This window comes from Macaca mulatta, chromosome 11, assembly GCF_049350105.2.
Source record: "Macaca mulatta isolate MMU2019108-1 chromosome 11, T2T-MMU8v2.0, whole genome shotgun sequence".
In the NCBI taxonomy this organism is placed as follows: domain Eukaryota; kingdom Metazoa; phylum Chordata; class Mammalia; order Primates; family Cercopithecidae; genus Macaca; species Macaca mulatta.
This window is the reverse complement of record NC_133416.1, coordinates 20,611,761-20,623,801: the sequence shown is the minus strand read 5'-3', so window position 1 is coordinate 20,623,801 and position 12,041 is coordinate 20,611,761. Positions and strand designations below refer to the sequence as shown.

The 12,041-nt window shown below is 38.1% G+C and overlaps 1 long non-coding RNA gene across 1 annotated transcript in view; it reads left to right on the top strand.

Moving 5' to 3' along the window:
• Window positions 1–540: 540 nt before the first annotated feature.
• The window catches only part of LOC114670802 (uncharacterized), a 41,421-nt gene continuing 29,920 nt past the window's right edge, over window positions 541–12,041 (top strand). Inside the window, exon 1 of the long non-coding RNA XR_013400650.1 lies at window positions 541–643. This is a non-coding gene — a long non-coding RNA (uncharacterized LOC114670802). The remainder of the gene's footprint in view (window positions 644–12,041) is intronic.

Here is a 12,041-nt window from a genome sequence, read left to right as displayed (position 1 = left end):
TGAAAGGAAATGAATTTGGTTAAAAGATTTAATAGAAACTTCAAGGAATGCATACCTATTGTTATAAAGTTTTGGTTTCACAAAAGAAATCGCACTTGAATATGAAATTTTCTTTTTAATTCTCAGCAAATCAATGTACTTCTGTAGAAGGGTGTGCCCTTACAGCTGGAGCAATGGTGAGCGCACACTTGGACAAAGGAGGGGAAGGGGTTCTTATTCCTGAGGCACCTGGCCCCTGCTGCTGTGTTGTTCCCCTATTGGCTAGGGTTAGACTGCACAGGCTAAACTAATTCCAATTGGCTAATTTGAAGAGCAGGACAGGATGAGTGGTTTGGCGGAAGTCAGGGTGAGCAGATAAGGGTGGAGCAGGTGATCAGAATGAGTCAGGGCGGAGCCAGTAATTGGAATGAGTCAGCATAGAGCAGGTGATCAAAAAAGTTTGCTTTACGAGGAAGTTAAGTTTAAAAGTAGGAGGCAAAGAATTGAACATACTACATGTTGATTCTTTGTAGAAAAATTTAGAACTCATATCTGATAATTCTCTCCTCTTGCATTTTCCTTACAGCTCTTTCTCTTCAAACTTCTTTAACATGTCCTGGCTTAGCTGTTCTCCTTGATTTTCCAGAAGAAGAATCTTCTCTAGGTAAGGTGGAGGATAGTTAAGGGAGGTTTTAATAAGTGCCATTTCTATGAGCCTCTGCACCAACCCATGGTCGCATGGTATGACACAGTACCTGACAAGAATAATTACATCCATTACAGCTGTGAGGGTGGTAAGAATTGAGGCTATTACACTTTTCCATTTACCGAACCACTTTTCTAGCCATCCTGTAAAGGGGTCATTTACCCGTGAGTTGTTGGATAACTCATTGGACAGAGCAGTCAGACATTACAATACGTTTGTTATACTTCCATCAGGGGCAGTGTTGTTTGCGATGAAGGTACAACATTGAGTTTTAATCATGACACAAACGCCTCCTCTTTCTGCTAATATCATGTCTAAGGCTATCCTATTTTCCAAAGCCATCTGGCTAGCAGCCCCTAATTGCTCAGCTATTCCTTTAACAGCATCTATACATCTACCACAACCAAAAGCAATTTATTAACTACACAAAGCATCTCGAGTATAGTTAATAAATTGCTGTTGGTTGTAGTAGATGTAGTTTATCCAATTTACATTTTTATTCATTGTCACCCACCAAAATATTGACTCAAATTCTGCAGCTATTTGATTTCGGGCTTTAAATTGATCTGGTATTACCCATAGGACTCCAATTCCATTTAAATAGATGTGAGAGTCAAAAGACCCATAAGGGGCTTCTCTTGCTTTACAATGTCTTATTTTCCTTCCCCTGGTTGATGAAATGCCAGGTTGAAAGGGATAGCCAACTGGACTAAAGCACAAGTGCCACTCCAGTAATTCAGCAGAGTGTCCAGTAAAGGTCCACCACAATACCACCACACATCTGCTCAGGGATGAACAAGGGCTGACTGATTGATAAGCGCTTGAGAATTCTTAAGCTCAGTGCATCCCTTCATGTTTCCAAGGAACAGTAAGTTTCCTCCTGGTTGTGAGAGACACGAAGTGAACTTAGTGTTGGGAGATGGAAGCTGGATGGCCCTCTGGGGCTGACCCGCAAGGTGCCAGACTTCGGGATATAGCAGAGAGAGAGCTTGGCACGACTTGTTACTCCAGGCTGTAGAATCCTGGAAAAGAACTACCATGCAGCCCACGCCCAGTTGACTGGAGGACCACCCTAGTGGAGAAGGGACAATCTGGGCCTCTGGCTTGCCATGAGCACAAGCATAACAATTCCTTTTGTTTAACGTGTAGATGCCATTCCAACCAGGCATTTGCATCTTGGTATCCTGTCTTAATTGCCAAAGTTTGTTTTAAGTCTTTCACTTCTATGATAGCTATCTTGGTCTTAACATTGGATGGAGGAGGAGCAATTGTTCCATTGTGAGAGGTTTTGGAAGAATGCTTAGAGGAAGGTGCAGGCAGCAGGGGATCAAATAAACACATTTCAAAGCATCCAATAGGGTCTGTCCCTGAAACCTCAGCCCCTATACCATAAAACCAGCTTAAAGAAGGGAAGTGGCCTAGAAAAGGGGAAGAACTTTGAGGTTTTGTGATAATAACCTGTGTAGGATTGTACTGGTTTAGCTGAGAGTTGCGGGGGAGGGGCTGTCTTTCTGGTAAAATGAATGTATGGTTTTAGGAAATTACAAAAACCGGTTGGGGCAGTCCATTCTTGCTCTTTAGTGGTCCACAGAAGGTTTGACCAACTACGGCATAAAAGCTCTACATCAGGGCAGCAAGATTCCTGGTTGACACTGGGATCTTTATCGAAATCTTTCCGGATTAAATGGTCCCAATTCACTAATGCCCAGTGTGAGGAGAGTCGGGGGTACAGAGGTACTTTTATTAAGTAGAGAGCTGTCTTTGACTTGGCAAGTCCCCACAGGGTATAACAAGGCAAGTATCAAATGCAATAGTTTGAGGCAAAATTGACTTGGTTATGTTAATAACTAGATGGTCAGCAATAGAGCAAGGAAAGAAGAAAGAGTAATAGAATAGATGAAAGAGAGTTAAATTTCTCTTAGCTTTAGTTTGGTAGGGTTTTCCCCTGGGACTATGGCCCATGACTCTGAAAGGGGTGGCACTTTCTTGACTTGGCTGTGATGAGTCCATCCCCTTTCCACTGTACAAACAGCAGTCTCAGTGGTTAGCAGCCCAAGGTAGGGTCCTTCCCAGGCTGGCTCAAATTTTCCTTCTTTCTACCCTCTGATGAGAACACGATCTTCAGACCTGGTGCTGGTTTACCGGAAATTCTAGGGTTAGTACCTGTGCCAAAAGACTTCTAATTTTGAGGGAAAGGAAAGTGGAAGATAAACCAAGTATATAATTTCTAAGAAATTGATCTTTTTTTTAAAATGTGGGGACATCAGCAGTGGACTTTCTAGTCCGTGTGCCTTCTTACTGAGAAATTTTCTTTAGCATCTATTTTCATTAGCTTTTATACCAAAGAAAGCCAAAGACCATTTTATATTTGACAATGCTTCCTGTATGATTTTTATACCAAATAAGCTAAATTTCACTTTATATTAGTGTGTTACTAATGTTAAACTCAATTTTAATAAAACCTTGTAGACATATTTATCCAATTTTAATGTCTAACCATAAGGTAAGATTTTTATAGACTCTTTTTAACTTTTTATAATTTTTTTTAAAGAGCAGGTTAGTGCTTCAAGAAAAACCTGTTTTGCTTTTATTTTGATGTCCAGTTCACAGAAAGACTGGACGACACCCCTTTAACTGTAGCCAATGGGTTTACACACAGAATTTCATTTACAATTAACATTTTTAAAGCTTGCTTAAGCCTTTAAAACAAATTTTTTTAACCTTTTAATTGTAGGTAAAAATCCACATTCTTATGCCTCCTTAAAATCCTTTTTCCAAAAGTATATTTTACTTTTCTTCCACACCTTGCACATAAACTGTTTCTTCAATAGTTTTACCATCAGGAGGCCTAATTACTTTTAAATTATACAACATTTCTTGCATAAATCCCCTTTATCACTTTTTCATGACTTTAACAATCTTTGACATGCCTCAACCTTCTGACTTGTTGCAAACATCCCTTTCTTTAAACAACCAGTTAATTTATTTTAGGGCAAGAATTTACCATATAATAATCTTTTTATATAAATTATTCCCCTCCCCCCACTTTTTTTCCCCATTCTTCTCCAAAGAGAACTTCCTTCATGTCTGTGGACTAGACTGCCTAAGGTCACAAGATTAGAAGTTAGGATAATACATGTTACACTGTTAACTTTTAGCAAACTTTACTTTTGTTGAAAACCTTGTAAGTCTGGGATTTCAATTTTTCTTTGCTATTTATAAGACCTCATTTAGTCCAAATTAACTTAGAAATGATATAGATGGTTCCTTCCTGGTTCTGTAAGTACTTTAAGGCTTGGCTGAATGCAAGCAGCTCACATGTTTGAGCAGAACAATTATTAGGCAATTTTCCTAACTCTGCTTCTACAAGAGTTTCCCTATCAATCACTGCATACCCATTGTACCTTTTTACCTCAGTCACCCAGGAGGAACCATCTATCGTTCTGTCCTGAAGGGAGTTCCTCCTAGGTCTGGTTGGACCTTTGTATAGTAGTTAATTCAGATTTAGATACACTGGTAGGAAACCTGCTGGGTTAAGGGAATTTTTAGTGGTTAATGTTGAATCATTTTTTTTTTTTTTTTTTTTTTTTTTTTTTTTTTTTTTTTTTTACAGAATAGCCTCATACTTTCTTCTGTTAGCAAAGCAGTTGTTGCTACAGAATGAATGTGTTTGGGCCATCCGCAGGTTACTGGGTTAAGGATTTTTGATTAAGAAGGCTACGGGTTGTCAGTGGCCTCAGTGCTCTCGGGCTATGCCCTTGTTTACGCTGACAACAAGGTGGTATTGGAGTGTTATAGGGTTATGGAGAAGACCTTTAATTATCAATTATAGGTTTTAAATTTACCCTGGCTTTTAGAGGAATAGGGTACACTGTTTTCTCTTTACTCCTTCTATGTCTCTCTTTCTCTCTTTCTTTCTCTGTTTGATTTTCTGTCTCTCTCTTCCTCTGTCTCTCTTTGACTCCCTCTTTGTCTCTGTCTCTTCCTCTCTCTCTCTGCCTCTCTCTTTCTCCCTCTTTGACTCTGTCTCTTTCTCTCTCTCTCCTTTTCCTCTCTGCTGATCTTTCCCTGCCTCTACCAGCTGCTTACGCTGCTGTTTTCCCCTCTCTTTCCCCTTCCCCTAGAGGAGGGACCAGCGGGAGTGGAGATACTTTCTTCTCCCAGGAAGAAAGGAAAGGGGGGCTTTGTGTGAGGGTCAACCCCTCAAACTAGGGATGTTTTGCCTTGTCTTCCCTGGAAGGCTTAGCCCTTCAAACCAGGGGTGTCTTGTTTTAACTGCCCTGGAAGGCTCAACCTCTCAAACCAGGGGTGTCTTTCTTGTCTTGCCTGTCCTGGAAGTTTGACCTGTTTCCCCCCTTTCCCTCTCTTAAGGTCCTTTGCACACTTCTCACTCATGGAAAGAACACATTCACTTCGTCCAGCAGTAGGACTTGTCACCATCCATGTGAACAACACTGCAAGCAGGGTTGTTTGTGATCATTCACACACCTCCACACACACATTCAGCCCTCCAGAATTTGGCCACCAAGGAAGTACTTTACTGTCTCCTGTGGCTTCTCCTTTCTTGGTCTGTGCCCAGAGTCGTCGCTGCAGTATGTGAGGATCCTTTACCCTTGGTTGCTGGCCAGTTTCTTTTTGCATTGCTGAGAGCGCGGGTTATGCCTCACACTAGGTAGGTCCTGATTTCTCACCCTGAAGCCACCATAAGGAGGTGGGGCATGCCTCCTCAAGAGAGAAGCAGAGGCCACCCCCAGAGGGGAAATGTAATCCCGGATGAGCCCCCAAATTCTTATAAATAAAGTTTCGGTGCTGCAAAAGAAATAGCACTTAAATATAAAATTTTCTTTTTAATTCTCAGCAAGGCAATGTACTTCTATAGAAGCGTGCACCCTCACAGGTGGAGCAATGGTGAGCACACACTTAGAAAAGGGAGGGGAAGGGCTTCTTATCCCTGGGACGAATGTGGCCCCTGCTGCTGTGTCATTCCCCTATTGGCTAGAATTAGACAGCACAGGGTAAACTAATTCGATTGGCTAATTTAAAGACAGTGATGGGGTGAGTGGTTTGGTGAGAGTCATAGTGGAGCAGATAAAGGTGGAGCAGGTGCTCAGAATGAGTCAGGGTGGAGCCAGTAATTGGAATGAGTCAGGGTGGAGCAGGTGATCAAAAAAGGTTGCTTTTTGAGGAAGTTATGTTTAAAAGTAGAAGGCAAAGAACCGAACATAGTGACATATTGATTCTTTGAAGGGAAATTTAGAACTCATATCTAATACTATGTTCAGGAATGTTTGTTATAAAGATTTGTAGGAGGAAAAAACAAAACCTGGTCTGTTGTAGAATTTATGTGTTTCCTTAAAGTCTTAGCAGAAGCAACTCTATTTTTGGTTTGGTTTGGTCTGTTGGGGCCTAGTACATGAGCTTAGTCTAAAACCATGGTGTCCCAGGATTTTTTTTAAAAAAATTCCCCCTTTATGCTCAGGCTCTTACTTAGGTGAAAGTGTGACCAAAATGTAGGGCCTTAGCACCACTCTCAGTTACCAGCATTTTGAGTTTCCAGTCTCAGCATGTTATTATATGTTATGGTGTCCTCATGGTTGCACATTTATTTCAGCTCTTGTCATTCCATTTGAAGAGAGAACATTTGACTTTCTGGAGATGGCTGCATGCAAGCATTTAAAGCCTTGAGAGAATATAGAGCACCAGGGAGACTATTATTATGACTATTGGGAGAATAATAGCAAGAGTTCAGAGTAGGCTCCTTACCCAAGGTCTCCATAAACCAAACATTCTAAAATCAAATAGATCAATGAATGAGCTAGATAGAGTTTCCTCACTTAAGTAAGCAGTCTCTTTGTTAATCCCCTACCACTGAATTTCTATAATCTTCACTTGATGTGTTTCTCCATAGGCCACAAGTGCCAGCAACTGCACAGACACTCTTCTGTTCAGCCAATTCTATCATAACTTTCACAAGAGAATTCAAAGTTTGTTGTGTAACTGTAGCCTTTACAGTAGAATTTGCTATACAGCCTATCACGGAGGATACATTTCTATTCATTGCTTCTTTTACTCTAAACCATTGAAAAAGAACCTAACAAATGATTCCCTCCTAGAAGAGTGGAGGCCTCCTGGCAATGTTCTCTTTAACCCATGATGAGGGTTAAAAGGAATGAATCAATTGTTTTGTTTCTGACAGATTATGAAGCAATGTATGTAACATAGTTTACAAATGTTGGAGAAAGTAGAAGAGAAAGTAGAGAGAGAGAAATATGACTCAAATTCTGTTTCTGAGAGCATACTTGACACACTTAAAGTATCAAGAAGCTTAAAATCCAAAAAGTTAGTTTAAGGTTTAAAGGCTAGTGTGCTCCATTAATTCCTGTGGGCTTCAGAAAGGTAGCTTAGGAATTCCAGATAAATGAAACAAATGATGCCTTGCTAGAAATGCACAGGGAACAAAAAAGTATTCACAGAGCCAAATAAGAGCCTTAACGGTATATTTTTTTAAAAATTGCCAAACTGCCAATGCATTTATTTTTACAATACTTCTTATTTCACTTGAATTAAAACTAAGAGCTTTAACTATGAAAATGTTAATTAGCCAAATGTCTACAATTCTATGTCAGCTTTAAAAAAATATTTTATTATGTAAACTTTTTCCACATCTTTCTCTCCTACTTAATGGTTCCTTACTACATTCTTTCATAAATAACCCTTTTATCTGCAATTTGAACTATCTTTTGGCTAACTTCTGAATTAGACAAAATTATTTTTCTTTTCACTAATAACATTACCCTTTCTGGCATATTTTGTTTACAGAATTACGTGTTGACTAAAATTCTCATTGTTAGTAACCTAAAACTTCAGTAAAACCCTAAAAAGCAAGAAATCCTGAACTATCAGATATGAGCATTTATAGATAAGAAAAATTCCACAATTTTAGAAACAAACATATCACGACTCTTTCTTAATTGGAAAAGACCCAGATAGTAAATGAGCATTAAAAATAACTTTAAGATTTTAATTTAAAAGACCAGAGAATGATAGACGTTGAGTTCTTTGCCAACTTCTCCTGTAGTTGTAAAAGGATCAGCTTCGATGATTGCTCTCTATTGGTCATAGTCAGCTTCTGATGGCTGGCCACTACACTCCTCATCATCAAAGCTGATCTTCTTACAACTACAGGAGAAATTGCCAAAGAACTCAATGTCGACCACTCTGTGGTCTTTTAACATTTGAAGCAAATTGGAAAGGTAAAAAAGCTCTGTAAGTGGGTGCTTCATGAGCTGAGCAAAAATTTTAAAAAATTGCAGTTTGGAAGTATCATCCTCTCTTATTCTATGCAACAACAATGAACCATTTATTGATCGAATTGTGATGTGCAATGGAAAGTGGATTTTATACAACTGGTGATAACCAGCTCAGGGGTTGAACTGAGAAGAAGTTCCAAAGGACTCCCCAAAGCCAAACTTGCACTAAAAAAAGGTCATGGTCACTGTTTGGTGGTCTGCTACTGGTCTGATCCACTACAGCTTTCTGAATCCAGGTAAAACCATTACACCTGGGAAGTATGCTCAGCAAATTGATGAGATGCACCGAAAACTGCAATGTCTGCAGCCGGCATTGGTCAATAGAAAGGGCCAAATTCTTCTCCACAATACCCAACCACACAGTGCACAACCAATGCCTCAAAAGTTGAATGAATTGGGCTACAAAGTTTTGCCTCATCCATTATATTCACCTGAACTCTCACCAACCGACTATCACTTCTTCAAGCATCTCAACAAGTTTTTGCAGGGAAAATGCTTCCACAACCAGCAGGATGCAGAAAATGCTTCCCAAGAGTTCATCAAATCCCAAAGCATGGATTTTTATGCTACAGGAGTAAACAAGTTTACTCTTGTTGTTGGCAAAAATGTGTTGACTGTAATGGTTCCTATTTTGATTAGTAAAGATGTGTTTGAACCTAGTTCTTAGATAATGATTTAAAATTCATGGTCCAAAACTGCAAATACTTTTGCACCAACCTATAGGAATAGGAAGCCAACTGAAGTTTAGAGAATTGAATTTAAGAAACTCTGAGTATGACTTATCCATATACATCCATATCTATATGTATATGTTGTAAGCCTAATTCTCCACCCACAAAATTAATGTATTCAAGCTTGCCTGAAGAACATTTTACACTTTCTCATTTTTCTATTCCATTCCACCTAAGTCATTTAGGAGACTCTCTTGAATATTTACTACCACTTAAATATTTTCTTCAAGTCACTGTGCTTTTGAGCTCAACTTTCTCAGTAGATATTCAGAGCTGTGTAGAGCTGTGATGGATTGAAGCACTCAGATAGAAGGAAATTTTTTATTTCACTAAAATGTGTAATTCAATCTTTCTATAATATAATGTGAGTGAAGCTCATGAATACATTCTAGTTCTGAACAAAAGGACAATACCAAAGTTGATAATTTAATATTACATCAAATAATTTGGTGATAAAATGACCATATATTGTTGTCTGTGCTTTCATATGCAAAGATGTTGAGGCCTTTTCACATCTCACTGTGATTTCTGCAGATGTAACCCAAACCTTTTCTGTTCTCCAGTAGTAGATATTTTAGTTTTCCACTACTGCAGTATATAAAATTTTTAGGGTTGATTTGAATATTAATGTATTAATGTAGGATATAGTAATGACAATTATAAGAGTAACATCTTAAAACATCAGCATTTAATTTAACTCAGTGTTATTAAAATCTCAAAGAAAAATGTCCAGATTTTATTTTTGAGAAAGAATAAGGCAAAGAATTTATTTTCTTTTTGTCAAAAGTAAATTTTTCAATTTATCTTAATGTGACAGTTTTGCTAGACAAAAAGCTTCTCCAGGCTAAAGAAGCAAGATACTCTACGTACTGATTCTTTTCATTAAATAAATATTATTATTCTTACTAACTCCAATTAACAGAAAGTCAACTGAGGTTTCGAGAGTTTAAGAAACTCTGAGGGTGGAACTCTGGCATCATCCGTGACTGTTTCCAGCCATATGGGATAAGTCACTTTTTAGCAAGTGAGAATCAGAACAGGTAAAGGGAAGAGACAGAGAAACAGGAGAGTACATGCGGGAACCTGATTTGGTGAGCTTCCCTCTTGCTTTGTCGATGGTTTGGTTAGCTATATAATTTGTGTGTAACATATAAGCATACTGGCAAGAATCTAATTTCAGTCACTGCAACATAGAGGCCCTAAATATTCATGGATGAAGCAAATAAAAGTTTGTTTCCTGATTGGCTCTGCTCTAAGGGACCCCTTCAATGATAAAGAGGTGGAAATATAAAAGAAAAGTAGATTCAGATATTTGGGGCTGTATGAGTCTGAGTAAAACAGATTTTAAGTTTTGCAGACTTTAGACACATACTCATGATGGTGAGTAGGGGCTTAACTCTCCAACGCAGAAAACTGAGGCTCTGAGAAGTGAAATACGATGCCGAAGGTTGTACTCTCCCCATTGCAAGCATGTAGACAAAAGGTAATCAAAACTCAGGTTATTCTGACCCTAAGAACCCCCTAATAAGCTTTATATTCTCACAGTGAACTGAACCATTGAACAATTAGTTCAATTTTGATAGAAATGGGAAGAAAGATAGCATTATAGGCAAGGTTAACGGTATAAAAAATGATTGTAACAGTCATATTTTCCACACCTCAGTGACTTTTTTAGACATGCGGCCTACAGAATCTGGTACAATTCCAGTTCCGAAGTAGCAAAAAGCATAGTAGGAACATTTGCAGTTTGAGACAAAAATTGTTTAAATTAGGTAACATCATTTAAAAAGCATGCTTTGCCCTGAAGCTGTGTTAAATTATAGTGCTTGATGGTAGTTCATGAATCCATCTACTCACATATTCTAGGTCAGGTGCATATTTCAGGACCTGCTACATATTTTATTCTGCCTGTTTATAAAATAAGAAAATGCCAAACATATCATTTAAAAGGCTTTCATTGCCTTGCAGAAGTAAACTTAAGATTCTCTGGAGGGGAGCTACAACATAAATCAGTATTTCTGAAATACCGTAGCGTTGTTTGAACACCAAGAATAGCTTCGTGCCCTGGCACAGCTCTGATTTACAAATTAATAATTTCATTTTCTAGAAATAAAGTGGAGTTCTTGTTTAAAGGCTAAGATATTCCCGTTTTCTCTGGATATCAGTAATAATTTAAATTCATGATTCTGTATTATTCATGCAGCTCAATTTTTTTTTTTTTTTTTTTTTTTTTGAGACAGTGTCTCACTCTTTTGCCCAGGCTGGAGTGCAATGGAACAATCTTGGATGCAACCTTTGCCTCCCAGATTCAAGCATTTCTCCTGCCTCAGCCTCCCAAGTAACTGAGATTACAGGTGCTCGCCACCACGTCCGGCTAATTTTTGTATTTTTAGTAGAGACGGAGTGTCTCCACTTTGGTCAGGCTGGTCTGGAACTCCTGACCTCAGGTGATCCACCCACCTCGGTCTCCCAAAGTGCTGGGATTACAGGCATGAGCCACTGCTCTCAGCCATGTGGCCCAATTTAATAACTGTTTTTATGTTCAATGTTAATGAAGGGTATGCCTTAAGGGTACCCTGAGCTTTGCAACAAACAGATGCCAGAAGTAACTACCTAGTGTGCTCCCCATATGAATCAAAGCCTAAAATATATATTTTTAGTAATTTGAGCACAAAAAAAGAGAATATTTTTCTTGAAATAAGGAAAATCTTAGAAAAATTCAAACTTTCAAAACAAGTATATAAAAAGGTTATTGCTTACAAAAGGAGTTTCATCTTTATAGTGGGAGTCATATTTTAGAAGTTGAGGTATGTTGATAGTGGATTTCTTCAATTATGGCATAACGTGTTTATCATAGAGAAACAGTGTTTTAGAAAATAATACTAACTAGGAAAATACTCAACTGGGAAAAATATTAAAGCTTTTAGACATGCCATAATATTCAGTAAGAAAATATGGCACCTTAGGATGCAATGTAAGTGTAAACTGTCATTTTAGATATAACACCAAAATTGCTATATAAAGAGTAGGGGATGTGAATAGAGGTATTACACATCTATTTTATGAAGAGAGAACTCCTTTATAAAATTATGCTTATAGAACATTTAAATGATGACAGTGATTTTTATTTATATGAATTTGGTATTTACATCAGCCTTTTAGATAGATAATATATGCCTGTATTAATGGATCTCTCATTAAAGTTATGCAATTTTCACTGTTGCTATACTCTTTCCTCATTTAACTATTTAAAAAGTTAATGAGGTATCTTTGAAGGAACATGATATTAAAACTACTATTGATAGATTAGATTTT